Genomic DNA, 27,358 nt, shown 5'->3' with positions numbered 1-27,358 from the left:
CTGAATGGTAAGTTCCTGTAAATATAAATATAGAAGACTTTAGTTAGCATTCCTGACATTAAGGATAACAAGATATTCTTTTAATATAATTAGTTGCTAGAGAATTTTGCTTACCTGGTCACAGAGAGTGCCTCCCCGCTTAATTTAGGTGGGTACCATTATACAGCCTCAAGACATAGCATTGTCATTTTATTTAGGGGCCCAGATTTCATTGCTCTTTGTTCTTTAACCGTAGCTAATTATAGCAATTGTTTTACAAGATGGCTTAATTTGCTACAGATAGGAAGAGAGGATTCATTCAGGTAGGGGGGGAAACCAAACATCGTTAAAACAATACTGATCCCTTTTCTTTATTGTATAATATACTCAATGTACTTTTGTTTTTACATTTAGTAAACTTCCTGAATGACTAACCTTAAGTTTGAGAAGAGACTTCGTGGAATGATTCTTTTGTTTAATCATTTTTTATCCCCTCTTCCTCGGTTCACTAATGGCGTTTTGATACTGTTGGGCACAAGGTGACAAGGATAAGTTGGGCGTTTGCATCTTGCTTGTCGTTCTTGTGGAAACATAGGTAAGAGTTTGACAGGCACTACCTATGCATTCATCTGTTTAGCCAAGCACTACCCCTGCATACATCCAATCATCCAGTCACTACCTTTGCACTCATCCATTCACTCAGGGTGTATCTATGCAAACTTTCATTCACTTAGGCACTACTCATGAAGTTATCCGTTGAACCAGGCTCTACTGTTGCATCTCTCCATTCACTCATGCACTACCAATGCACTCATCCTTTCACCCTGGAACTACCATTGCACCCGTGCATTCACTCACAAACTACCCATTCACCAAGGCACTACACATGCACACATTCAATCACTCTGGTACTACCCTTGCACTCATCCATTTACCCAGGCACTGTCGAGCCTGTTGATCCCACCTTCAGTAATGGGCGGGAATAGGCAGGGGAGGAGTATAGGACTCACCTGCTCCCCCAATAGAGAACTTGGCATTCTAGCATTCTGGGGGTTTGCTATTCTGCTTCCGGGTTTCCTACAAGTTCTCTTGTGGGGTTGTTCTGTTCCCTCGCAGGCTCTCAGTGTCCTCTCCTCCTTCCGTCGCGTACTCGGCATAGTCTTTGGCGTGGCTCATTCTTCCTGCTCTCCTCCTTCTTCTGTCGCAAGCTCGCCTGTGTCTTCGGCTTGGCTCCTGCTTCCTGGTCACCTTTCTCTTCTGACTTGAGCTAGGCCGTGTTCTTGACAGTGCTCCTGCCCTCTGGACTCCACTCCGCTTCTTGTTTTGGAGACAGCTCCTGCTCCAGTTTTTCTATAGTTCACCTAAAGAGAAAAAAATAAAGAAAATCCGCCATCAGTACGTTAACTGTGCTTTTGCACCTAAAGATAATTATTTAATTATGAGGTAAGGAGCATCTACCTTAGTAATGTTCTGTTGTCTCTGAGGATCTGCCTTTTTCTGTGTTTGGGGACCTAAATGGAAAGTTCCTGTAAATATAAATATAGAAGACTTTCGTTAATATTCCTGACATTAAGGATAACAAGATATTCTTCTGATATAATTAGTTGCTGGAGAATTTTGCTTACCTGGTCACAGAGAGTGCCTCCCCGCTTAATTTAGGTGGGTACCATTTCACAGCCTCAAGACATATCATTGTCATTTTCTTTTTGGGCCCAGATTTAATTGCTCTTTGTTCTTTAACCTTAGCTAATTATAGCAATTGTTTTACAAGATGGCTTAATTTGCTACAGATAGGAAGAGAGGATTAATTCAGGTAGGGGGGAAAACCAAACATCGTTAAAACACTACTGATTCCTTTTCTTTATTGTATAATATACTCAATGTACTTTTGTTTTTACATTTAGTAAACTTGCTGAACGACTAACCTTAAGTTTGAGAAGAGACTTTGTGGAATGATTCTTTTGTTTAATCATTTTTTATCCCCTCTTCCTCTGTTCACTAATGGCGTTTTGATACTGTTGTGCACAAGGTGACAAGGATAAGTTGGGCGTTTGCATCTTGCTTGTCGTTCCTGTGGAAACATAGGTAAGAGTTTGACAGGCACTACCTATGCATTCATCTGTTTAACCAAGCATTACCCCTGCATACATCCAATCATCAAGTCACTACCTTTGCACTCATCCATTCATTCAGGGTGTATCTATGCAAACTTTCATTCATTCAGGCACTACTCATGAAGTCATCTGTTGAACCAGGCTCTACTGTTGCATCCCTCCATTCACTCATGCACTACCAATGTACTCATCCTTTTACCCTGGAACTACCATTGCAGCCATGCATTCACTCACACACTACCCAATCACCAAGGCACTACACATGCACACATTCAATCACTCTGGTACTACCCTTGCACTCATCCATTTACCCAGGCACTGTCGAGCCTGTTGATCCCACCTTCAGTAATGGGCGGGAATAGGCAGGGGAGGAGTATAGGACTCACCTGCTCCCCCAATAGAGAACTTTGCATTCTAGCATTCTGGGGGTTTGCTATTCTGCTTTCGGGTTTCCTACAATTTCTCTTGTGGGGTTGTTCTGTTCCCTCGCAGGCTCTCAGTGTCCTCTCCTCCTTCCGTTGCGTACTCGGCATAGTCTTTGGCGTGGCTCATTCTTCCTGCTCTCCTCCTTATTCTGTCGCAAGCTCGCCTGTGTCTTCGGCTTGGCTCCTGTTTCCTGGTCTCATTTTTCTTCTGACTTGAGCTAGGCAGGTTCCTTGACAGTGCTCCTGCCCTCTGGACTCCACTCCGCTTCTTGTTTTGGAGACAGCTCCTGCTCCAGTTTTCCTATAGTTCACCTAAAGAGAAAAAACTAAAGAAAATCGCCATCAGTACGTTAACTGTGCTTTTGCACCTAAAGATAATTATTTAATTATGAGGTAAGGAGCATCTACCTTAGTAATGTTCTGTCGTCTCTGAGGATCTGCCTTTTTCTGTGTTTGGGTACCTGAATAGTAAGTTCCTGTGAAATATAAATATAGAAGACTTTAGTTAGTATTCCTGGCACTAAGGATAACAAGATATTCTTTTAATATAATTAGTTGTTGGAGAATTTTTCTTACCAGGTCACAGAGAGTGCCTCCCTGCTTAATTTAGGTGGGTACCATTTCACAGTCTCAAGACATATCATTGTCATTTTCTTTTGGGGCCCAGATTTCATTGCTCTTTGTTCTTTAACCTTAGCTAATTATAGCAATTGTTTTACAAGATGGCTGAATTTGCTACAGATAGGAAGAGAGGATTATTTCAGGTAGGGGGGAAAACCAAACATCGTTAAAACACCACTGATTCCTTTTCTTTATTGTATAATATACTCAATGTACTTTTGTTTTTACATTTAGTAAACTTCCTAAATGACTAACCTTAAGTATGAGAAGAGGCTTCGTGGAATGATTCTTTTGTTTAATCATTTTTATCCCCTCTTCCTCGGTTCACTAATGGCGTTTTGATACTGTTGGGCACAAGGTGACAAGGATAAATTGGGCGTTTGCATCTTGCTTGTCGTTCCTGTGGAAACATAGGTAAGAGTTGACAGGCACTACCTATGCATTCATCTGTTTAGCCAAGCACTACCCCTGCATACATTCAATCATCCAGTCACTACCTTTGCACTCATCCATTCACTCAGGGTGTATCTATGCAAACTTTCATTCACTCAGGCACTACTCATGAAATCATCCGTTGAACCAGGCTCTACTGTTGCATCCCTCCATTCACTCATGCTCTACCAATGCACTCATCCTTTCACCCTGGCACTACCATTGCACCCATGCATTCACTCACATACTACCCATTCACCAAGGCACTACACATGACACATTCAATCACTCTGGTACTACCCTTGCACTCATCCATTTACCCAGGCACTGTCGAGCCTGTTGATCCCACCTTCAGTAATGGGCGAGAATAGGCAGGGGAGGAGTATAGGACTCACCTGCCCCCCCAATAGAGAACTTCGCATTCTAGCATTCTGGGGGTTTGCTATTCTGCTTCCGGGTTTCCTACAAGTTCTCTTGTGGGGTTGTTCTGTTCCCTCGTAGGCTCTCAGTGTCCTCTCCTCCTTCCGTCGCGTACTCGGCATAGTCTTTGGCGTGGCTCATTCTTCCTGCTCTCCTCCTTCTTCTGTCGCAAGCTCGCCTGTGTCTTCGGCTTGGCTCCTGCTTCCTGGTCCCCTTTTTCTTCTGACTTGAGCTAGGCAGTGTCCTTGACAGTGATCCTGCCCTCTGGACTCCACTCCACTTCTTGTTTTGGAGACAGCTCCTGCTCCAGTTTTCCTACAGTTCACCTAAAGAGAAAACACTAAAGAAAATCACCATCAGTACGTTAACTGTGCTTTTGCACCTAAAGATAATTATTTAATTATGAGGTAAGGAGCATCTACCTTAGTAATGTTCTGTCGTGTCTGAGGATCTGCCTTTTTCTGTGTTTGGGTACCTGAATAGTAAGTTCCTGTAAATATAAATATAGAAGACTTTAGTTAGTATTCCTGGCACTAAGGATAACAAGATATTCTTTTAATATAATTAGTTGTTGGAGAATTTTTCTTACCAGGTCACAGAGAGTGCCTCCCTGCTTAATTTAGGTGGGTACCATTTCACAGTCTCAAGACATATCATTGTCATTTTCTTTTGGGGCCCAGATTTCATTGCTCTTTGTTTTTTAACCTTAGCTAATTATAGCAATTGTTTTACAAGATGGCTGAATTTGCTACAGATAGGAAGAGAGGATTATTTCAGGTAGGGGGGAAAACCAAACATCGTTAAAACACCACTGATTCCTTTTCTTTATTGTATAATATACTCAATGTACTTTTGTTTTTACATTTAGTAAACTTCCTAAATGACTAACCTTAAGTATGAGAAGAGGCTTCGTGGAATGATTCTTTTGTTTAATCATTTTTATCCCCTCTTCCTCGGTTCACTAATGGCGTTTTGATACTGTTGGGCACAAGGTGACAAGGATAAATTGGGCGTTTGCATCTTGCTTGTCATTCCTGTGGAAACATAGGTAAGAGTTGACAGGCACTACCTATGCATTCATCTGTTTAGCCAAGCACTACCCCTGCATACATTCAATCATCCAGTCACTACCTTTGCACTCATCCATTCACTCAGGGTGTATCTATGCAAACTTTCATTCACTCAGGCACTACTCATGAAATCATCCGTTGAACCAGGCTCTACTGTTGCATCCCTCCATTCACTCATGCAGTACCAATGCACTCATCCTTTCACCCTGGCACTACTATTGCACCCATGCATTCACTCACATACTACCCATTCACCAAGGCACTACACATGCACACATTCAATCACTCTGGTACTACCCTTGCACTCATCCATTTACCTAGGCACTGTCGAACCTGTTGATCCCACCTTCAGTAATGGGCGAGAATAGGCAGGGGAGGAGTATAGGACTCACCTGCTCCCCCAATAGAGAAGTTCTATTCTAGCATTCTGGGGGTTTGCTATTCTGCTTCCGGGTTTTCTACAAGTTCTCTTGTGGGGTCGTACTGTTCCCTCGCAGGCTCTCATTGTCCTCTCCTCTTTCCGTCGCGTACTCGGCATAGTCTTTGGCGTACCTCATTCTTCCTGCTCTCCTCCTTCTTCTGTCGCAAGCTTGCCTGTGTCTTCGGCTTGGCTCCTGCTTCCTGGTCTCCTTTTCTTCTGAATTGAGCTAGGCAGTGTCCTTGACAGTGCTCCTGCCCTCTGGACTCCACTCTGCTTCTTGTTTTGGAGACAGCTCCTGCTCCAGTTTTCCTATAGTTCACCTAAATAGAAAAAAACTAAAGAAAATCCGCCATCAGTACGTTAACTGTGCTTTTGCACCTAAAGATAATTATTTAATTATGAGGTAAGGAGCATCTACCTTAGTAATGTTCTGTTGTCTCTGAGGATCTGCCTTTTTCTGTGTTTGGGTACCTGAATGGTAAGTTCCTGTAAATATAAATATAGAAGTATTTAGTTAGTATTCCTGACATTAATGATAACAAGATATTCTTTTAATATAATTAGTTGCTGGAGAATTTTGCTTACCTGGTCACAGAGAGTGCCTCCCTGCTTAATTTAGGTGGGTACCATTTCACAGCCTCAAGACATATCATTGTCATTTTATTTTGGGGCCCAGATTTCATTGCTCTTTGTTCTTTAACCTTAGCTAATTATAGCAATTGTTTTACAAGATGGCTTAATTTGCTACAGATAGGAAGAGAGGATTAATTCAGGTAGGGGGGAACCAAACATCGTTAAAACACTACTGATTCCTGTTCCTTATTGTATAATATACTCAATGTACTTTTGTTTTTACATTTAGTAAACTTCCTGAATGACTAACCTTAAGTTTGAGAAGAGACTTCGTGGAATGATTCTTTTGTTTAATCATTTTTTATCCCCTCTTCCTAAGTTCACTAATGGCGTTTTGACACTGTTGGGTACAAGGTGACAAGGATAAATTGGGCGTTTGCATCTTGTTTGTCGTTCCTGTGGAAACATAGGTAAGAGTTTGACAGGCGCTACCTATGCATTCATCTGTTTAGCCAAGCTCTACCCCTGCATATATCCAATCATCCAGTCACTATCTTTGCACTCATCCATTCACTCAGGGTGTATCTATGCAAACTTTCATTCACTCAGGCACTACTCATGAAGTCATCCGTTGAACCAGGCTCTACTGTTGCATCCCTCCATTCACTCATGCACTACCAATGCACTCATCCTTTCACCCTGGCACTACCATTGCACCCATGCATTCATTCACATACTACCCATTCACCAAGGCACTACACGTGCACACATTCAATCACTCTGGTACTACCCTTGCACTCATCCATTTACCCAGGCACTGTCGAGCCTGTTGATTCCACCTTCAGTAATGGGCGGGAATAGGCAGGGGAGGAGTATAGGACTCACCCGCTCCCCCAATTGAGAACTTGGCATTCTAGCATTCTGGGGGTTTGCTATTCTGCTTCCGGGTTTCCTACAAGTTCTCTTGTGGGGTTGTTCTGTTCCCTCGCAGGCTCTCAGTGTCCTCTCCTCCTTCCGTCGCGTACTCGGCATAGTCTTTGGCGTGGCTCATTCTTCCTGCTCTCCTCCTTCTTCTGTCGCAAGCTCGCCTGTGTCTTCGGCTTGGCTCCTGCTTCCTGGTCTCCTTTTTCTTCTGACTTGAGCTAGGCAGTGTCCTTGACAGTGCTCCTGCTCTCTGGACTCCACTCCGCCTCTTGTTTTGGAGACAGCTCCTGCTCCAGTTTTCCTATAGTTCACCTAATGAGAAAAAACTAAAGAAAATCCGCCATCAGTACGTTAACTGTGCTTTTGCACCCAAAGATAATTATTTAATTATGAGGTAAGGAGCATCTACCTTAGTAATGTTCAGTCGTCTCTGAGGATCTGCCTTTTTCTGTTTTTGGGTACCTGAATGGTAAGTTCCTGTAAATATAAATATAGAAGACTTTAGTTAGTATTCCTGACACTAAGGATAACAAGATATTCTTTTAATATAATTAGTTGCTGGAGAATTTTGCTTACCTGGTCACAGAGAGTGCCTCCCCGCTTAATTTAGGTGGGTACTATTTCACAGCCTCAAGACATATCATTGTCATTTTCTTTTGGGGCTCAGATTTCATTGCTCTTTGTTCTTTAACCTTAGCTAATGATAGCAATTGTTTTACAAGATGGCTTAATTTGCTACAGAGAGGAAGAGAGGATTAATTCAGGTAGGGGGGAAAACCAAACATCGTTAAAACACTACTGATTCCTTTTTTTTATTGTATAATATACTCAATGTACTTTTGTTTTTACATTTAGTAAACTTCCTGAATGACTAACCTTAAGTTTGAGAAGAGACTTCGTGGAATGATTCTTTTGTTTAATCATTTTTTATCCCCTCTTCCTCGGTTCACTAATGGCGTTTTCATACTGTTGGGCACAAGGTGACAAGGATAAGTTGGGCGTTTGCATCTTGCTTGTCGTTCCTGTGGAAACATAGGTAAGAGTTTGACAGGCACTGCCTATGCATTCATCTGTTTAGCCAAGCACTACCCCTGCATACATCCAATCATCCAGTCACTACCTTTGCACTCATCCATTCACTCAGGGTGTATCTATACAAACTTTCATTCACTCAGGCACTACACATGAAGTCATCCTTTGAACCAGGCTCTACTGTTGCATCCCTCCATTCAGTCATGCACTACCAATGCACTCATCCTTTCACCCTGGAACTACCATTGCACCCATGCATTCACTCACATACTACCCATTCACCAAGGCACTACACAAGCACACATTCAATCACTCTGGTACTACCCTTGCACTCATCCATTTACCCAGGCACTGTCGAGCCTGTTGATCCCACCTTCAGTAATGGGCGGGAATAGGCAGGGGAGGAGTATAGGACTCACCTGCTCCCCCAATAGAGAACTTTGCATTCTAGCATTCTGGGGGTTTGCTATTCTGCTTCCGGGTTTCCTACAAGTTCTCTAGTGGGGTTGTTCTGTTCCCTCGCAGGCTCTCAGTGTTCTCTCCTCCTTCCGTCGCGTACTCGGCATAGTCTTTGGCGTGGCTCATTCTTCCTGCTCTCCTCCTTCTTCTGTCGCAAGCTCGCCTGTGTCTTCGGCTTGGCTCCTGCTTCCTGGTCTCCTTTTTCTTCTGAATTGAGCTAGGCAGTGTCCTTGACAGTGCTCCTGCCCTCTGGACTCCACTCCGCTTCTTGTTTTGGAGACAGCTCCTGCTCCAGTTTTCCTATAGTTCACCTAATGAGAAAAAACTAAAGAACATCCGCCATCAGTACGTTAACTGTGCTTTTGCACCTAAAGATAATTATTTAATTATGAGGTAAGGAGCATCTACCTTAGTAATGTTCTGTCGTCTCTGAGGATCTGCCTTTTTCTGTTTTTGGGTACCTGAATGGTAAGTTCCTGTAAATATAAATATAGAACACTTTTGTTAGTATTCCTGACACTAAGGATAACAAGATATTCTTTTAATATAATTAGTTGCTGGAGAATTTTGCTTACCTGGTCACAGAGAGTGCCTCCCCACTTAATTTAGGTGGGTACCATTTCACAGCCTCAAGACATATCATTGTCATTTTCTTTTGGGGCCCAGATTTCATTGCTCTTTGTTCTTTAACCTTAGCTAATGATAGCAACTGTTTTACAAGATGGCTTAATTTGCTACAGAGAGGAAGAGAGGATTAATTCAGGTAGGGGGGAAAACCAAACATCGTTAAAACACTACTGATTCCTTTTCTTTATTGTATAATATACTCAATGTACTTTTGTTTTTACATTTAGTAAACTTCCTGAATGACTAACCTTAAGTTTGAGAAGAGACTTCGTGGAATGATTCTTTGTTTAATCATTTTTTATCCCCTCTTCCTCGGTTCACTAATGGCGTTTTCATACTGTTGGGCACAAGGTGACAAGGATAAGTTGGGCGTTTGCATCTTGCTTGTCGTTCCTGTGGAAACATAGGTAAGAGTTTGACAGGCACTGCCTATGCATTCATCTGTTTAGCCAAGCACTACCCCTGCATACATCCAATCATCCAGTCACTACCTTTGCACTCATCCATTCACTCAGGGTGTGTCTATGCAAACTTTCATTCACTCAGGCACTACTCATGAAGTCATCCGTTGAACCAGGCTCTACTGTTGCATCCCTCCATTCAGTCATGCACTACCAATGCACTCATCCTTTCACCCTGGAACTACCATTGCACCCATGCATTCACTCACATACTACCCATTCACCAAGGCACTACACATGCACACATTCAATCACTCTGGTACTACCCTTGCACTCATCCATTTACCCAGGCACTGTCGAGCCTGTTGATCCCACCTTCAGTAATGGGCGGGAATAGGCAGGGGAGGAGTATAGGACTCACCTGCTCCCCCAATAGAGAACTTCGCATTCTAGCATTCTGGGGTTTGCTATTCTGCTTCCGGGTTTCCTACAAGTTCTCTTGTGGGGTTGTTCTGTTCCCTCGCAGGCTCTCAGTGTCCTCTCCTCCTTCCGTCGCGTACTCGGCATAGTCTTTGGTGTGGCTCATTCTTCCTGCTCTCCTCCTTCTTCTGTCGCAAGCTCGCCTGTGTCTTCGGCTTGGCTCCTGCTTCCTGGTCTCCTTTTTCTTCTGACTTGAGCTAGGCAGTGTCCTTGACAGTGCTCCTGCCCTCTGGACTCCACTCCGCCTCTTGTTTTGGAGACAGCTCCTGCTCCAGTTTTCCTATAGTTCACCTAAAGAGAAAAAACTAAAGAAAATCCGCCATCAGTACGTTAACTGTGCTTTTGCACCTAAAGATAATTATTTAATTATGAGGTAAGGAGCATCTACCTTAGTAATGTTCTGTCGTCTCTGAGGATCTGCCTTTTTCTGTGTTTGGGTACCTGAATGGTAAGTTCTTGTAAATATAAATATAGAAGACTTTAGTTAGTATTCCTGACACTAAGGATAACAAGATATTCTTTTAATATAATTAGTTGATGGAGAATTTTGCTTACCTGGTCACAGAGAGTGCCTCCCCGCTTAATTTAGGTGGGTACCATTTCACAGCCTCAAGACATATCATTGTCATTTTCTTTTGGGGCCCAGATTTCATTGCTCTTTGTTCTTTAACCTTAGCTAATGATAGCAATTGTTTTACAAGATGGCTTAATTTGCTACAGATAGGAAGAGAGGATTAATTCAGGTAGGGGGGAAAACCAAAAATCGTTAAAACACTACTTATTCCTTTTCTGTATTGTATAATATACTCAATGTACTGTTGTTTTTACATTTAGTAAACTTCCTGAATGACTAGCCTTAAGTTTGAGAAGAGACTTTGTGGAATGATTCTTTTGTTTAATCATTTTTTATCCCCTCTTCCTCGGTTCACTAATGGCGTTTTGATACTGTTGGGCACAAGGTGACAAGGATAAGTTGGGCGTTTGCATCTTGCTTGTCGTTCCTGTGGAAACATAGGTAAGAGTTTGACAGGCACTACCTATGCATTCATCTGTTTAGCCAAGCACTACCCCTGCATACATCCAATCATCCAGTCACTACCTTTGCACTCATCCATTCACTCAGGGTGTATCTATGCAAACTTTCATTCACTCAGGCACTACTCATGAAGTCATCCATTGAACCAGGCTCTACTGTTGCATCCCTCCATTCACTCATGCACTACCAATGCACTCATCCTTTCACCCTGTAACTACCATTGCACCCATGCATTCACTCACATACTACCCATTCACCAAGGCACTACACATGCACACATTCAATCACTCTGGTACTACCCTTGCACTCATCCATTTACCCAGGCACTGTCGAGCCTGTTGATCCCACCTTCAGTAATGGGCGGGAATAGGCAGGGGAGGAGTATAGGACTCACCTGCTCCCCCAATAGAGAACTTCGCATTCTAGCATTCTGGGGTTAGCTATTCTGCTTCCGGGTTTCCTACAAGTTCTCTAGTGGGGTTGTTCTGTTCCCTCGCAGGCTCTCAGTGTCCTCTCCTCCTTCCGTCGCGTACTCGGCATAGTCTTTGGCGTGGCTCATTCTTCCTGCTCTCCTCCTTCTTCCGTCGCAAGCTCGGCTTTGTCTTCGGCTTGGCTCCTGCTTCCTGGTCTCCATTTACTTTTGAATTGAGCTAGGCAGTGCACTTGACAGTGCTCCTGCCCTCTCGACTCCACTCCGCTTCTTGTTTTGGAGACAGCTCCTGCTCCAGTTTTCCTATAGTTCACCTAATGAGAAAAAACTAAAGAAAATCCGCCATCAGTACGTTAACTGTGCTTTTGCACCTAAAGATAATTATTTAATTATGAGGTAAGGAGCATCTACCTTAGTAATGTTCTGTCATCTCTGAGGATCTGCCTTTTTCTGTTTTTGGGAACCTGAATGGTAAGTTCCTGTAAATATAAATATAGAAGACTTTAGTTAGTATTCCTGACACTAAGGATAACAAGATATTCTTTTAATATAATTAGTTGCTGGAGAATTTTGCTTACCTGGTCACAGAGAGTGCCTCCCCGCTTAATTTAGGTGGGTACTATTTCACAGCCTCAAGACATATCATTGTCATTTTCTTTTGGGGCTCAGATTTCATTGCTCTTTGTTCTTTAACCTTAGCTAATGATAACAATTGTTTTACAAGATGGCTTAATTTGCTACAGAGAGGAAGAGAGGATTAATTCAGGTAGGGGGGAAAACCAAACATCGTTAAAACACTACTGATTCCTTTTCTTTATTGTATAATATACTCAATGTACTTTTGTTTTTACATTTAGTAAACTTCCTGAATGACTAACCTTAAGTTTGAGAAGAGACTTCGTGGAATGATTCTTTTGTTTAATCCTTTTTTATCCCCTCTTCCTCGGTTCACTAATGGCGTTTTCATACTGTTGGGCACAAGGTGACAAGAATAAGTTGGGCGTTTGCATCTTGCTTGTCGTTCCTGTGGAAACATAGGTAAGAGTTTGACAGTCACTGCCTATGCATTCATCTGTTTAACCAAGCACTACCCCTGCATACATCCAATCATCCAGTCACTACCTTTGCACTCATCCATTCACTCAGGGTGTATCTATGCAAACTTTCATTCACTCAGGCACTACACATGAAGTCATCCTTTGAACCAGGCTCTACTGTTGCATCCCTCCATTCAGTCATGCACTACCAATGCACTCATCCTTTCACCCTGGAACTACCATTGCACCCATGCATTCACTCACATACTACCCATTCACCAAGGCACTACACAAGCACACATTCAATCACTCTGGTACTACCCTTGCACTCATCCATTTACCCAGGCACTGTCGAGCCTGTTGATCCCACCTTCAGTAATGGGCGGGAATAGGCAGAGAGGAGTATAGGACTCACCTGCTCCCCCAATAGAGAACTTCGCATTCTAGCATTCTGGGGTTAGCTATTCTGCTTCCGGGTTTCCTACAAGTTCTCTAGTGGGGTTGTTCTGTTCCCTCGCAGGCTCTCAGTGTCCTCTCCTCCTTCCGTCGCGTACTCGGCATAGTCTTTGGCGTGGCTCATTCTTCCTGCTCTCCTCCTTCTTCTGTCGCAAGCTCGCCTGTGTTTTCGGCTTGGCTCCTGCTTCCTGGTCTCCTTTTTCTTCTGAATTGAGCTAGGCAGTGTCCTTGACAGTGCTCCTGCCCTCTGGACTCCACTCCGCTTCTTGTTTTGGAGACAGCTCCTGCTCCAGTTTTCCTATAGTTCACCTAATGAGAAAAAACTAAAGAAAATCCGCCATCAGTACGTTAACTGTGCTTTTGCACCTAAAGATAATTATTTAATTATGAGGTAAGGAGCATCTACCTTAGTAATGTTCTGTCGTCTCTGAGGATCTGCCTTTTTCTGTGTTTGGGTACCTGAATGGTAAGTTCCTGTAAATATAAATATAGAAGAATTTAGTTAGTATTCCTGACACTAAGGATAACAAGATATTCTTTTAATATAATTAGTTGCTGGAGAATTTTGCTTACCTGGTCACAGAGAGTGCCTCCCCGCTTAATTTAGGTGGGTACCATTTCACAGCCTCAAGACATATCATTGTCATTTTCTTTTGGGGCCCAGATTTCATTGCTCTTTGTTCTTTAACCTTAGCTAATGATAGCAATTGTTTTACAAGATGGCTTAATTTGCTACAGAGAGGAAGAGAGGATTAATTCAGATAGGGGGGAAAACCAAACATGGTTAAAACACTACTGATTCCTTTTCTTTATTGTATAATATACTCAATGTACTTTTGTTTTTACATTTAGTAAACTTCCTGAATGACTAACCTTAAGTTTAAGAAGAGACTTCGTGGAATGATTCTTTTGTTTAATCATTTTTTAACCCCTCTTCCTCGGTTCACTAATGGCGTTTTGATACTGTTGGGCACAAGGTGACAAGGATAAGTTGGGCGTTTGCATCTTGCTTGTCGTTCCTGTGGAAACATAGGTAAGATTTTGACAGGCACTACCTATGCATTCATCTGTTTAGCCAAGCACTACCCCTGCATACATCCAATCATCCAGTCACTTCCTTTGCACTCATCCATTCACTCAGGGTGTGTCTATGCAAACTTTCATTCACTCAGGCACTACTCATGAAGTTATCCGTTGAACCAGGCTCTACTGTTGCATCCCTCCATTCAGTCATGCACTACCAATGCACTCATCCTTTCACCCTGGAACTACCATTGCACCCATGCATTCACTCACATACTACCCATTCACCAAGGCACTACACATGCACCGTCAATCACTCTGGTACTACCCTTGCACTCATCCATTTACCCAGGCACTGTAGAGCCTGTTGATCCCACCTTCAGTAATGGGCGGAAATAGGCAGGGGAGGAGTATAGGACTCACCTGCTCCCCCAACAGAGAATTTCGCATTTTAGCATTCTGGGGGTTTGCTATTCTGCTTCCGTGTTTCCTACACGTTCTCTTGTGGGGTTGTTCTGTTCCCTCGCAGGCTCTCAGTGTCCTCTCCTCCTTCCGTCGCGTACTCGGCATAGTCTTTGGCATGGCTCATTCTTCCTGCTCTCCTCCTTCTTCTGTCGCAAGCTCGCCTGTGTCTTCGGCTTGGCTCCTGCTTCCTGGTCTCCTTTTTCTTCTGAATTGAGCTAGGCAGTGTCCTTGACAGTGCTCCTGACCTCTGGACTCCACTCCGCTTCTTGTTTTGGAGACAGCTCCTGCTCCAGTTTTCCTATAGTTCACCTAATGAGAAAAAACTAAAGAACATCCGCCATCAGTACGTTAACTGTGCTTTTGCACCTAAAGATAATTATTTAATTATGAGGTAAGGAGCATCTACCTTAGTAATGTTCTGTCGTCTCTGAGGATCTGCCTTTTTCTGTTTTTGGGTACCTGAATGGTAAGTTCCTGTAAATATAAATATAGAAGACTTTAGTTAGTATTCCTGACACTAAGGATAACAAGATATTCTTTTAATATAATTAGTTGCTGGAGAATTTTGCTTACCTGGTCACAGAGAGTGCCTCCCCGCTTAATTTAGGTGGGTACCATTTCACAGCCTCAAGACATATCATTGTCATTTTCTTTTGGGGCCCAGATTTCATTGCTCTTTGTTCTTTAACCTTAGCTAATGATAGCAATTGTTTTACAAGATGGCTTAATTTGCTACAGAGAGGAAGAGAGGATTAATTCAGGTAGGGGGGAAAACCAAACATCGTTAAAACACTACTGATTCCTTTTCTTTATTGTATAATATACTCAATGTACTTTTGTTTTTACATTTAGTAAACTTCCTGAATGACTAACCTTAAGTTTGAGAAGAGACTTTGTGGAATGATTCTTTTGTTTAATCATTTTTTATCCCCTCTTCCTCGGTTCACTAATGGCGTTTTCATACTGTTGGGCACAAGGTGACAAGGATAAGTTGGGCGTTTGCATCTTGCTTGTCGTTCCTGTGGAAACATAGGTAAGAGTTTGACAGGCACTGCCTATGCATTCATCTGTTTAGCCAAGCACTATCCCTGCATACATCCAATCATCCAGTCACTACCTTTGCACTCATCCATTCACTCAGGGTGTATCTATGCAAACTTTCATTCACTCAGGCACTACACATGAAGTCATCCTTTGAACCAGGCTCTACTGTTGCATCCCTCCATTCAGTCATGCACTACCAATGCACTCATCCTTTCACCCTGGAACTACCATTGCACCCATGCATTCACTCACATACTACCCATTCACCAAGGCACTACACATGCACACATTCAATCACTCTGGTACTACCCTTGCACTCATCCATTTACCCAGGCACTGTAGAGCCTGTTGATCCCACCTTCAGTAATGGGCGGAAATAGGCAGGGGAGGAGTATAGGACTCACCTGCTCCCCCAACAGAGAATTTCGCATTTTAGCATTCTGGGGGTTTGCTATTCTGCTTCCGTGTTTCCTACACGTTCTCTTGTGGGGTTGTTCTGTTCCCTCGCAGGCTCTCAGTGTCCTCTCCTCCTTCCGTCGCGTACTCGGCATAGTCTTTGGCATGGCTCATTCTTCCTGCTCTCCTCCTTCTTCTGTCGCAAGCTCGCCTGTGTCTTCGGCTTGGCTCCTGCTTCCTGGTCTCCTTTTTCTTCTGAATTGAGCTAGGCAGTGTCCTTGACAGTGCTCCTGACCTCTGGACTCCACTCCGCTTCTTGTTTTGGAGACAGCTCCTGCTCCAGTTTTCCTATAGTTCACCTAATGAGAAAAAACTAAAGAACATCCGCCATCAGTACGTTAACTGTGCTTTTGCACCTAAAGATAATTATTTAATTATGAGGTAAGGAGCATCTACCTTAGTAATGTTCTGTCGTCTCTGAGGATCTGCCTTTTTCTGTTTTTGGGTACCTGAATGGTAAGTTCCTGTAAATATAAATATAGAACACTTTTGTTAGTATTCCTGACACTAAGGATAACAAGATATTCTTTTAATATAATTAGTTGCTGGAGAATTTTGCTTACCTGGTCACAGAGAGTGCCTCCCCACTTAATTTAGGTGGGTACCATTTCACAGCCTCAAGACATATCATTGTCATTTTCTTTTGGGGCCCAGATTTCATTGCTCTTTGTTCTTTAACCTTAGCTAATGATAGCAACTGTTTTACAAGATGGCTTAATTTGCTACAGAGAGGAAGAGAGGATTAATTCAGGTAGGGGGGAAAACCAAACATCGTTAAAACACTACTGATTCCTTTTCTTTATTGTATAATATACTCAATGTACTTTTGTTTTTACATTTAGTAAACTTCCTGAATGACTAACCTTAAGTTTGAGAAGAGACTTCGTGGAATGATTCTTTGTTTAATCATTTTTTATCCCCTCTTCCTCGGTTCACTAATGGCGTTTTCATACTGTTGGGCACAAGGTGACAAGGATAAGTTGGGCGTTTGCATCTTGCTTGTCGTTCCTGTGGAAACATAGGTAAGAGTTTGACAGGCACTGCCTATGCATTCATCTGTTTAGCCAAGCACTACCCCTGCATACATCCAATCATCCAGTCACTACCTTTGCACTCATCCATTCACTCAGGGTGTGTCTATGCAAACTTTCATTCACTCAGGCACTACTCATGAAGTCATCCGTTGAACCAGGCTCTACTGTTGCATCCCTCCATTCAGTCATGCACTACCAATGCACTCATCCTTTCACCCTGGAACTACCATTGCACCCATGCATTCACTCACATACTACCCATTCACCAAGGCACTACACATGCACACATTCAATCACTCTGGTACTACCCTTGCACTCATCCATTTACCCAGGCACTGTCGAGCCTGTTGATCCCACCTTCAGTAATGGGCGGGAATAGGCAGGGGAGGAGTATAGGACTCACCTGCTCCCCCAATAGAGAACTTCGCATTCTAGCATTCTGGGGTTTGCTATTCTGCTTCCGGGTTTCCTACAAGTTCTCTTGTGGGGTTGTTCTGTTCCCTCGCAGGCTCTCAGTGTCCTCTCCTCCTTCCGTCGCGTACTCGGCATAGTCTTTGGTGTGACTCATTCTTCCTGCTCTCCTCCTTCTTCTGTCGCAAGCTCGCCTGTGTCTTCGGCTTGGCTCCTGCTTCCTGGTCTCCTTTTTCTTCTGACTTGAGCTAGGCAGTGTCCTTGACAGTGCTCCTGCCCTCTGGACTCCACTCCGCCTCTTGTTTTGGAGACAGCTCCTGCTCCAGTTTTCCTATAGTTCACCTAAAGAGAAAAAACTAAAGAAAATCCGCCATCAGTACGTTAACTGTGCTTTTGCACCTAAAGATAATTATTTAATTATGAGGTAAGGAGCATCTACCTTAGTAATGTTCTGTCGTCTCTGAGGATCTGCCTTTTTCTGTGTTTGGGTACCTGAATGGTAAGTTCTTGTAAATATAAATATAGAAGACTTTAGTTAGTATTCCTGACAGTAAGGATAACAAGATATTCTTTTAATATAATTAGTTGATGGAGAATTTTGCTTACCTGGTCACAGAGAGTGCCTCCCCGCTTAATTTAGGTGGGTACCATTTCACAGCCTCAAGACATATCATTGTCATTTTCTTTTGGGGCCCAGATTTCATTGCTCTTTGTTCTTTAACCTTAGCTAATGATAGCAATTGTTTTACAAGATGGCTTAATTTGCTACAGATAGGAAGAGAGGATTAATTCAGGTAGGGGGGAAAACCAAAAATCGTTAAAACACTACTTATTCCTTTTCTGTATTGTATAATATACTCAATGTACTGTTGTTTTTACATTTAGTAAACTTCCTGAATGACTAGCCTTAAGTTTGAGAAGAGACTTTGTGGAATGATTCTTTTGTTTAATCATTTTTTATCCCCTCTTCCTCGGTTCACTAATGGCGTTTTGATACTGTTGGGCACAAGGTGACAAGGATAAGTTGGGCGTTTGCATCTTGCTTGTCGTTCCTGTGGAAACATAGGTAAGAGTTTGACAGGCACTACCTATGCATTCATCTGTTTAGCCAAGCACTACCCCTGCATACATCCAATCATCCAGTCACTACCTTTGCACTCATCCATTCACTCAGGGTGTATCTATGCAAACTTTCATTCACTCAGGCACTACTCATGAAGTCATCCATTGAACCAGGCTCTACTGTTGCATCCCTCCATTCACTCATGCACTACCAATGCACTCATCCTTTCACCCTGTAACTACCATTGCACCCATGCATTCACTCACATACTACCCATTCACCAAGGCACTACACATGCACACATTCAATCACTCTGGTACTACCCTTGCACTCATCCATTTACCCAGGCACTGTCGAGCCTGTTGATCCCACCTTCAGTAATGGGCGGGAATAGGCAGGGGAGGAGTATAGGACTCACCTGCTCCCCCAATAGAGAACTTCGCATTCTAGCATTCTGGGGTTAGCTATTCTGCTTCCGGGTTTCCTACAAGTTCTCTAGTGGGGTTGTTCTGTTCCCTCGCAGGCTCTCAGTGTCCTCTCCTCCTTCCGTCGCGTACTCGGCATAGTCTTTGGCGTGGCTCATTCTTCCTGCTCTCCTCCTTCTTCCGTCGCAAGCTCGGCTTTGTCTTCGGCTTGGCTCCTGCTTCCTGGTCTCCATTTACTTTTGAATTGAGCTAGGCAGTGCACTTGACAGTGCTCCTGCCCTCTCGACTCCACTCCGCTTCTTGTTTTGGAGACAGCTCCTGCTCCAGTTTTCCTATAGTTCACCTAATGAGAAAAAACTAAAGAAAATCCGCCATCAGTACGTTAACTGTGCTTTTGCACCTAAAGATAATTATTTAATTATGAGGTAAGGAGCATCTACCTTAGTAATGTTCTGTCATCTCTGAGGATCTGCCTTTTTCTGTTTTTGGGAACCTGAATGGTAAGTTCCTGTAAATATAAATATAGAAGACTTTAGTTAGTATTCCTGACACTAAGGATAACAAGATATTCTTTTAATATAATTAGTTGCTGGAGAATTTTGCTTACCTGGTCACAGAGAGTGCCTCCCCGCTTAATTTAGGTGGGTACTATTTCACAGCCTCAAGACATATCATTGTCATTTTCTTTTGGGGCTCAGATTTCATTGCTCTTTGTTCTTTAACCTTAGCTAATGATAACAATTGTTTTACAAGATGGCTTAATTTGCTACAGAGAGGAAGAGAGGATTAATTCAGGTAGGGGGGAAAACCAAACATCGTTAAAACACTACTGATTCCTTTTCTTTATTGTATAATATACTCAATGTACTTTTGTTTTTACATTTAGTAAACTTCCTGAATGACTAACCTTAAGTTTGAGAAGAGACTTCGTGGAATGATTCTTTTGTTTAATCCTTTTTTATCCCCTCTTCCTCGGTTCACTAATGGCGTTTTCATACTGTTGGGCACAAGGTGACAAGGATAAGTTGGGCGTTTGCATCTTGCTTGTCGTTCCTGTGGAAACATAGGTAAGAGTTTGACAGGCACTGCCTATGCATTCATCTGTTTAACCAAGCACTACCCCTGCATACATCCAATCATCCAGTCACTACCTTTGCACTCATCCATTCACTCAGGGTGTATCTATGCAAACTTTCATTCACTCAGGCACTACACATGAAGTCATCCTTTGAACCAGGCTCTACTGTTGCATCCCTCCATTCAGTCATGCACTACCAATGCACTCATCCTTTCACCCTGGAACTACCATTGCACCCATGCATTCACTCACATACTACCCATTCACCAAGGCACTACACAAGCACACATTCAATCACTCTGGTACTACCCTTGCACTCATCCATTTACCCAGGCACTGTCGAGCCTGTTGATCCCACCTTCAGTAATGGGCGGGAATAGGCAGAGAGGAGTATAGGACTCACCTGCTCCCCCAATAGAGAACTTCGCATTCTAGCATTCTGGGGTTAGCTATTCTGCTTCCGGGTTTCCTACAAGTTCTCTAGTGGGGTTGTTCTGTTCCCTCGCAGGCTCTCAGTGTCCTCTCCTCCTTCCGTCGCGTACTCGGCATAGTCTTTGGCGTGGCTCATTCTTCCTGCTCTCCTCCTTCTTCTGTCGCAAGCTCCCCTGTGTTTTCCGCTTGGCTCCTGCTTCCTGGTCTCCTTTTTCTTCTGAATTGAGCTAGGCAGTGTCCTTGACAGTGCTCCTGCCCTCTGGACTCCACTCCGCTTCTTGTTTTGGAGACAGCTCCTGCTCCAGTTTTCCTATAGTTCACCTAATGAGAAAAAACTAAAGAAAATCCGCCATCAGTACGTTAACTGTGCTTTTGCACCTAAAGATAATTATTTAATTATGAGGTAAGGAGCATCTACCTTAGTAATGTTCTGTCGTCTCTGAGGATCTGCCTTTTTCTGTGTTTGGGTACCTGAATGGTAAGTTCCTGTAAATATAAATATAGAAGAATTTAGTTAGTATTCCTGACACTAAGGATAACAAGATATTCTTTTAATATAATTAGTTGCTGGAGAATTTTGCTTACCTGGTCACAGAGAGTGCCTCCCCGCTTAATTTAGGTGGGTACCATTTCACAGCCTCAAGACATATCATTGTCATTTTCTTTTGGGGCCCAGATTTCATTGCTCTTTGTTCTTTAACCTTAGCTAATGATAGCAATTGTTTTACAAGATGGCTTAATTTGCTACAGAGAGGAAGAGAGGATTAATTCAGATAGGGGGGAAAACCAAACATGGTTAAAACACTACTGATTCCTTTTCTTTATTGTATAATATACTCAATGTACTTTTGTTTTTACATTTAGTAAACTTCCTGAATGACTAACCTTAAGTTTAAGAAGAGACTTCGTGGAATGATTCTTTTGTTTAATCATTTTTTAACCCCTCTTCCTCGGTTCACTAATGGCGTTTTGATACTGTTGGGCACAAGGTGACAAGGATAAGTTGGGCGTTTGCATCTTGCTTGTCGTTCCTGTGGAAACATAGGTAAGATTTTGACAGGCACTACCTATGCATTCATCTGTTTAGCCAAGCACTACCCCTGCATACATCCAATCATCCAGTCACTTCCTTTGCACTCATCCATTCACTCAGGGTGTGTCTATGCAAACTTTCATTCACTCAGGCACTACTCATGAAGTTATCCGTTGAACCAGGCTCTACTGTTGCATCCCTCCATTCAGTCATGCACTACCAATGCACTCATCCTTTCACCCTGGAACTACCATTGCACCCATGCATTCACTCACATACTACCCATTCACCAAGGCACTACACATGCACACATTCAATCACTCTGGTACTACCCTTGCACTCATCCATTTACCCAGGCACTGTAGAGCCTGTTGATCCCACCTTCAGTAATGGGAGGAAATAGGCAGGGGAGGAGTATAGGACTCACCTGCTCCCCCAACAGAGAATTTCGCATTTTAGCATTCTGGGGGTTTGCTATTCTGCTTCCGTGTTTCCTACACGTTCTCTTGTGGGGTTGTTCTGTTCCCTCGCAGGCTCTCAGTGTCCTCTCCTCCTTCCGTCGCGTACTCGGCATAGTCTTTGGCATGGCTCATTCTTCCTGCTCTCCTCCTTCTTCTGTCGCAAGCTCGCCTGTGTCTTCGGCTTGGCTCCTGCTTCCTGGTCTCCTTTTTCTTCTGAATTGAGCTAGGCAGTGTCCTTGACAGTGCTCCTGACCTCTGGACTCCACTCCGCTTCTTGTTTTGGAGACAGCTCCTGCTCCAGTTTTCCTATAGTTCACCTAATGAGAAAAAACTAAAGAACATCCGCCATCAGTACGTTAACTGTGCTTTTGCACCTAAAGATAATTATTTAATTATGAGGTAAGGAGCATCTACCTTAGTAATGTTCTGTCGTCTCTGAGGATCTGCCTTTTTCTGTTTTTGGGTACCTGAATGGTAAGTTCCTGTAAATATAAATATAGAAGACTTTAGTTAGTATTCCTGACACTAAGGATAACAAGATATTCTTTTAATATAATTAGTTGCTGGAGAATTTTGCTTACCTGGTCACAGAGAGTGCCTCCCCGCTTAATTTAGGTGGGTACCATTTCACAGCCTCAAGACATATCATTGTCATTTTCTTTTGGGGCCCAGATTTCATTGCTCTTTGTTCTTTAACCTTAGCTAATGATAGCAATTGTTTTACAAGATGGCTTAATTTGCTACAGAGAGGAAGAGAGGATTAATTCAGGTAGGGGGGAAAACCAAACATCGTTAAAACACTACTGATTCCTTTTCTTTATTGTATAATATACTCAATGTACTTTTGTTTTTACATTTAGTAAACTTCCTGAATGACTAACCTTAAGTTTGAGAAGAGACTTTGTGGAATGATTCTTTTGTTTAATCATTTTTTATCCCCTCTTCCTCGGTTCACTAATGGCGTTTTCATACTGTTGGGCACAAGGTGACAAGGATAAGTTGGGCGTTTGCATCTTGCTTGTCGTTCCTGTGGAAACATAGGTAAGAGTTTGACAGGCACTGCCTATGCATTCATCTGTTTAGCCAAGCACTATCCCTGCATACATCCAATCATCCAGTCACTACCTTTGCACTCATCCATTCACTCAGGGTGTATCTATGCAAACTTTCATTCACTCAGGCACTACACATGAAGTCATCCTTTGAACCAGGCTCTACTGTTGCATCCCTCCATTCAGTCATGCACTACCAATGCACTCATCCTTTCACCCTGGAACTACCATTGCACCCATGCATTCACTCACATACTACCCATTCACCAAGGCACTACACATGCACACATTCAATCACTCTGGTACTACCCTTGCACTCATCCATTTACCCAGGCACTGTAGAGCCTGTTGATCCCACCTTCAGTAATGGGCGGAAATAGGCAGGGGAGGAGTATAGGACTCACCTGCTCCCCCAACAGAGAATTTCGCATTTTAGCATTCTGGGGGTTTGCTATTCTGCTTCCGTGTTTCCTACACGTTCTCTTGTGGGGTTGTTCTGTTCCCTCGCAGGCTCTCAGTGTCCTCTCCTCCTTCCGTCGCGTACTCGGCATAGTCTTTGGCATGGCTCATTCTTCCTGCTCTCCTCCTTCTTCTGTCGCAAGCTCGCCTGTGTCTTCGGCTTGGCTCCTGCTTCCTGGTCTCCTTTTTCTTCTGAATTGAGCTAGGCAGTGTCCTTGACAGTGCTCCTGACCTCTGGACTCCACTCCGCTTCTTGTTTTGGAGACAGCTCCTGCTCCAGTTTTCCTATAGTTCACCTAATGAGAAAAAACTAAAGAACATCCGCCATCAGTACGTTAACTGTGCTTTTGCACCTAAAGATAATTATTTAATTATGAGGTAAGGAGCATCTACCTTAGTAATGTTCTGTCGTCTCTGAGGATCTGCCTTTTTCTGTTTTTGGGTACCTGAATGGTAAGTTCCTGTAAATATAAATATAGAAGACTTTAGTTAGTATTCCTGACACTAAGGATAACAAGATATTCTTTTAATATAATTAGTTGCTGGAGAATTTTGCTTACCTGGTCACAGAGAGTGCCTCCCCGCTTAATTTAGGTGGGTACCATTTTACAGCCTCAAGACATATCATTGTCATTTTCTTTTGGGGCCCAGATTTCATTGCTCTTTGTTCTTTAACCTTAGCTAATGATAGCAATTGTTTTACAAGATGGCTTAATTTGCTACAGAGAGGAAGAGAGGATTAATTCAGGTAGGGGGGAAAACCAAACATCGTTAAAACACTACTGATTCCTTTTCTTTATTGTATAATATACTCAATGTACTTTTGTTTTTACATTTAGTAAACTTCCTGAATGACTAACCTTAAGTTTGAGAAGAGACTTTGTGGAATGATTCTTTTGTTTAATCATTTTTTATCCCCTCTTCCTCGGTTCACTAATGGCGTTTTCATACTGTTGGGCACAAGGTGACAAGGATAAGTTGGGCGTTTGCATCTTGCTTGTCGTTCCTGTGGAAACATAGGTAAGAGTTTGACAGGCACTGCCTATGCATTCATCTGTTTAGCCAAGCACTATCCCTGCATACATCCAATCATCCAGTCACTACCTTTGCACTCATCCATTCACTCAGGGTGTATCTATGCAAACTTTCATTCACTCAGGCACTACTCATGAAGTCATCCTTTGAACCAGGCTCTACTGTTGCATCCCTCCATTCAGTCATGCACTACCAATGCACTCATCCTTTCACCCTGGAACTACCATTGCACCCATGCATTCACTCACATACTACCCATTCACCAAGGCACTACACAAGCACACATTCAATCACTCTGGTACTACCCTTGCACTCATCCATTTACCCAGGCACTGTCGAGCCTGTTGATCCCACCTTCAGTAATGGGCGGGAATAGGCAGGGGAGGAGTATAGGACTCACCTGCTCCCCCAATAGAGAACTTCGCATTCTAGCATTCTGGGGTTAGCTATTCTGCTTCCGGGTTTCCTACAAGTTCTCTAGTGGGGTTGTTCTGTTCCCTCGCAGGCTCTCAGTGTCCTCTCCTCCTTACGTCGCGTACTCGGCATAGTCTTTGGCGTGGCTCATTCTTCCTGCTCTCCTCCTTCTTCTGTCGCAAGCTCGCCTGTGTTTTCGGCTTGGCTCCTGCTTCCTGGTCTCCTTTTTCTTCTGAATTGAGCTAGGCAGTGTCCTTGACAGTGCTCCTGCCCTCTGGACTCCACTCCGCTTCTTGTTTTGGAGACAGCTCCTGCTACAGTTTTCCTATAGTTCACCTAATGAGAAAAAACTAAAGAAAATCCGCCATCAGTACTTTAACTGTGCTTTTGCACCTAAAGATAATTATTTAATTATGAGGTAATGAGCATCTACCTTAGTAATGTTCTGTCGTCTCTGAGGATCTGCCTTTTTCTGTGTTTGGGTACCTGAATGGTAAGTTCCTGTAAATATAAATATAGAAGAATTTAGTTAGTATTCCTGACACTAAGGATAACAAGATATTCTTTTAATATAATTAGTTGCTGGAGAATTTTGCTTACCTGGTCACAGAGAGTGCCTCCCCGCTTAATTTAGGTGGGTACCATTTCACAGCCTCAAGACATATCATTGTCATTTTCTTTTGGGGCCCAGATTTCATTGCTCTTTGTTCTTTAACCTTAGCTAATGATAGCAATTGTTTTACAAGATGGCTTAATTTGCTACAGAGAGGAAGAGAGGATTAATTCAGGTAGGGGGGAAAACCAAACATGGTTAAAACACTACTGATTCCTTTTCTTTATTGTATAATATACTCAATGTACTTTTGTTTTTACATTTAGTAAACTTCCTGAATGACTAACCTTAAGTTCGAGAAGAGACTTTGTGGAATGATTCTTTTGTTTAATCACTTTTTTATCCCCTCTTCCTCGGTTCACTAATGGCGTTTTGATACTGTTGGGCACAAGGTGACAAGGATAAGTTGGGCGTTTGCATCTTGCTTGTCGTTCCTGTGGAAACATAGGTAAGATTTTGACAGGCACTACCTATGCATTCATCTGTTTAGCCAAGCACTACCCCTGCATACATCCAATCACTACCTTTGCACTCATCCATTCACTCAGGGTGTGTCTATGCAAACTTTCATTCACTCAGGCACTACTCATGAAGTCATCCGTTGAACCAGGCTCTACTGTTGCATCCCTCCATTCACTCATGCACTACCAATGCACTCATCCTTTCACCCTGGAACTACCATTGCATCCATGCATTCACTCACATACTACCCATTCACCAAGGCACTACACATGCACACATTCAATCACTCTGGTACTACCCTTGCACTCATCCATTTACCCAGGCACTGTAGAGCCTGTTGATCCCACCTTCAGTAATGGGCGGAAATAGGCAGGGGAGGAGTATAGGACTCACCTGCTCCCCCAACAGAGAAATTCGCATTCTAGCATTCTGGGGGTTTGCTATTCTGCTTCCGTGTTTCCTACACGTTCTCTTGTGGGGTTGTTCTGTTCCCTCGCAGGCTCTCAGTGTCCTCTCCTCCTTCCGTCGCGTACTCGGCATAGTCTTTGGTGTGGCTCATTCTTCCTGTTCTCCTCCTTCCGCTGTCGCAAGCTCGCCTGTGTCTTCGGCTTGGCTCCTGCTTCCTGGTCTCCTTTTTCTTCTGAATTGAGCTAGGCAGTGTCCTTGACAGTGCTCCTGCCCTCTGGACTCCACTCCGCTTCTTGTTTTGGAGACAGCTCCTGCTCCAGTTTTCCTATAGTTCACCTAATGAGAAAAAACTAAAGAACATCCGCCATCAGTACGTTAACTGTGCTTTTGCACCTAAAGATAATTATTTAATTATGAGGTAAGGAGCATCTACCTTAGTAATGTTCTGTCGTCTCTGAGGATCTGCCTTTTTCTGTGTTTGGGTACCTGAATGGTAAGTTCCTGTAAATATAAATATAGAAGTCTTTAGTTAGTATTCCTGACATTAATGATAACAAGATATTCTTTTAATATAATTAGTTGCTGGAGAATTTTGCTTACCTGGTCACAGAGAGTGCCTCCCCGCTTAATTTAGGTGGGTACCATTTCACAGCCTCAAGACATATCATTGTCATTTTATTTTGGGGCCCAGATTTCATTGCTCTTTGTTCTTTAACCTTAGCTAATTATAGCAATTGTTTTACAAGATGGCTTAATTTGCTACAGAGAGGAAGAGAGGATTAATTCAGGTAGGGGGGAAAACCAAACATCGTTAAAACACTACTGATTCCTTTTCTTTATTGTATAATATACTCAATGTACTTTTGTTTTTACATTTAGTAAACTTCCTGAATGACTAACCTTAAGTTTAAGAAGAGACTTCGTGGAATGATTCTTTTGTTTAATCATTTTTATCCCCTCTTCCTCGGTTCACTAATGGCGTTTTCATACTGTTGGGCACAAGGTGACAAGGATAAGTTGGGCGTTTGCATCTTGCTTGTCGCTCCTGTGGAA

The sequence above is a fragment of the Lissotriton helveticus genome, chromosome 8, assembly GCF_964261635.1.
Source record: "Lissotriton helveticus chromosome 8, aLisHel1.1, whole genome shotgun sequence".
In the NCBI taxonomy this organism is placed as follows: domain Eukaryota; kingdom Metazoa; phylum Chordata; class Amphibia; order Caudata; family Salamandridae; genus Lissotriton; species Lissotriton helveticus.
Note: the sequence above shows the minus strand (reverse complement) of the source record.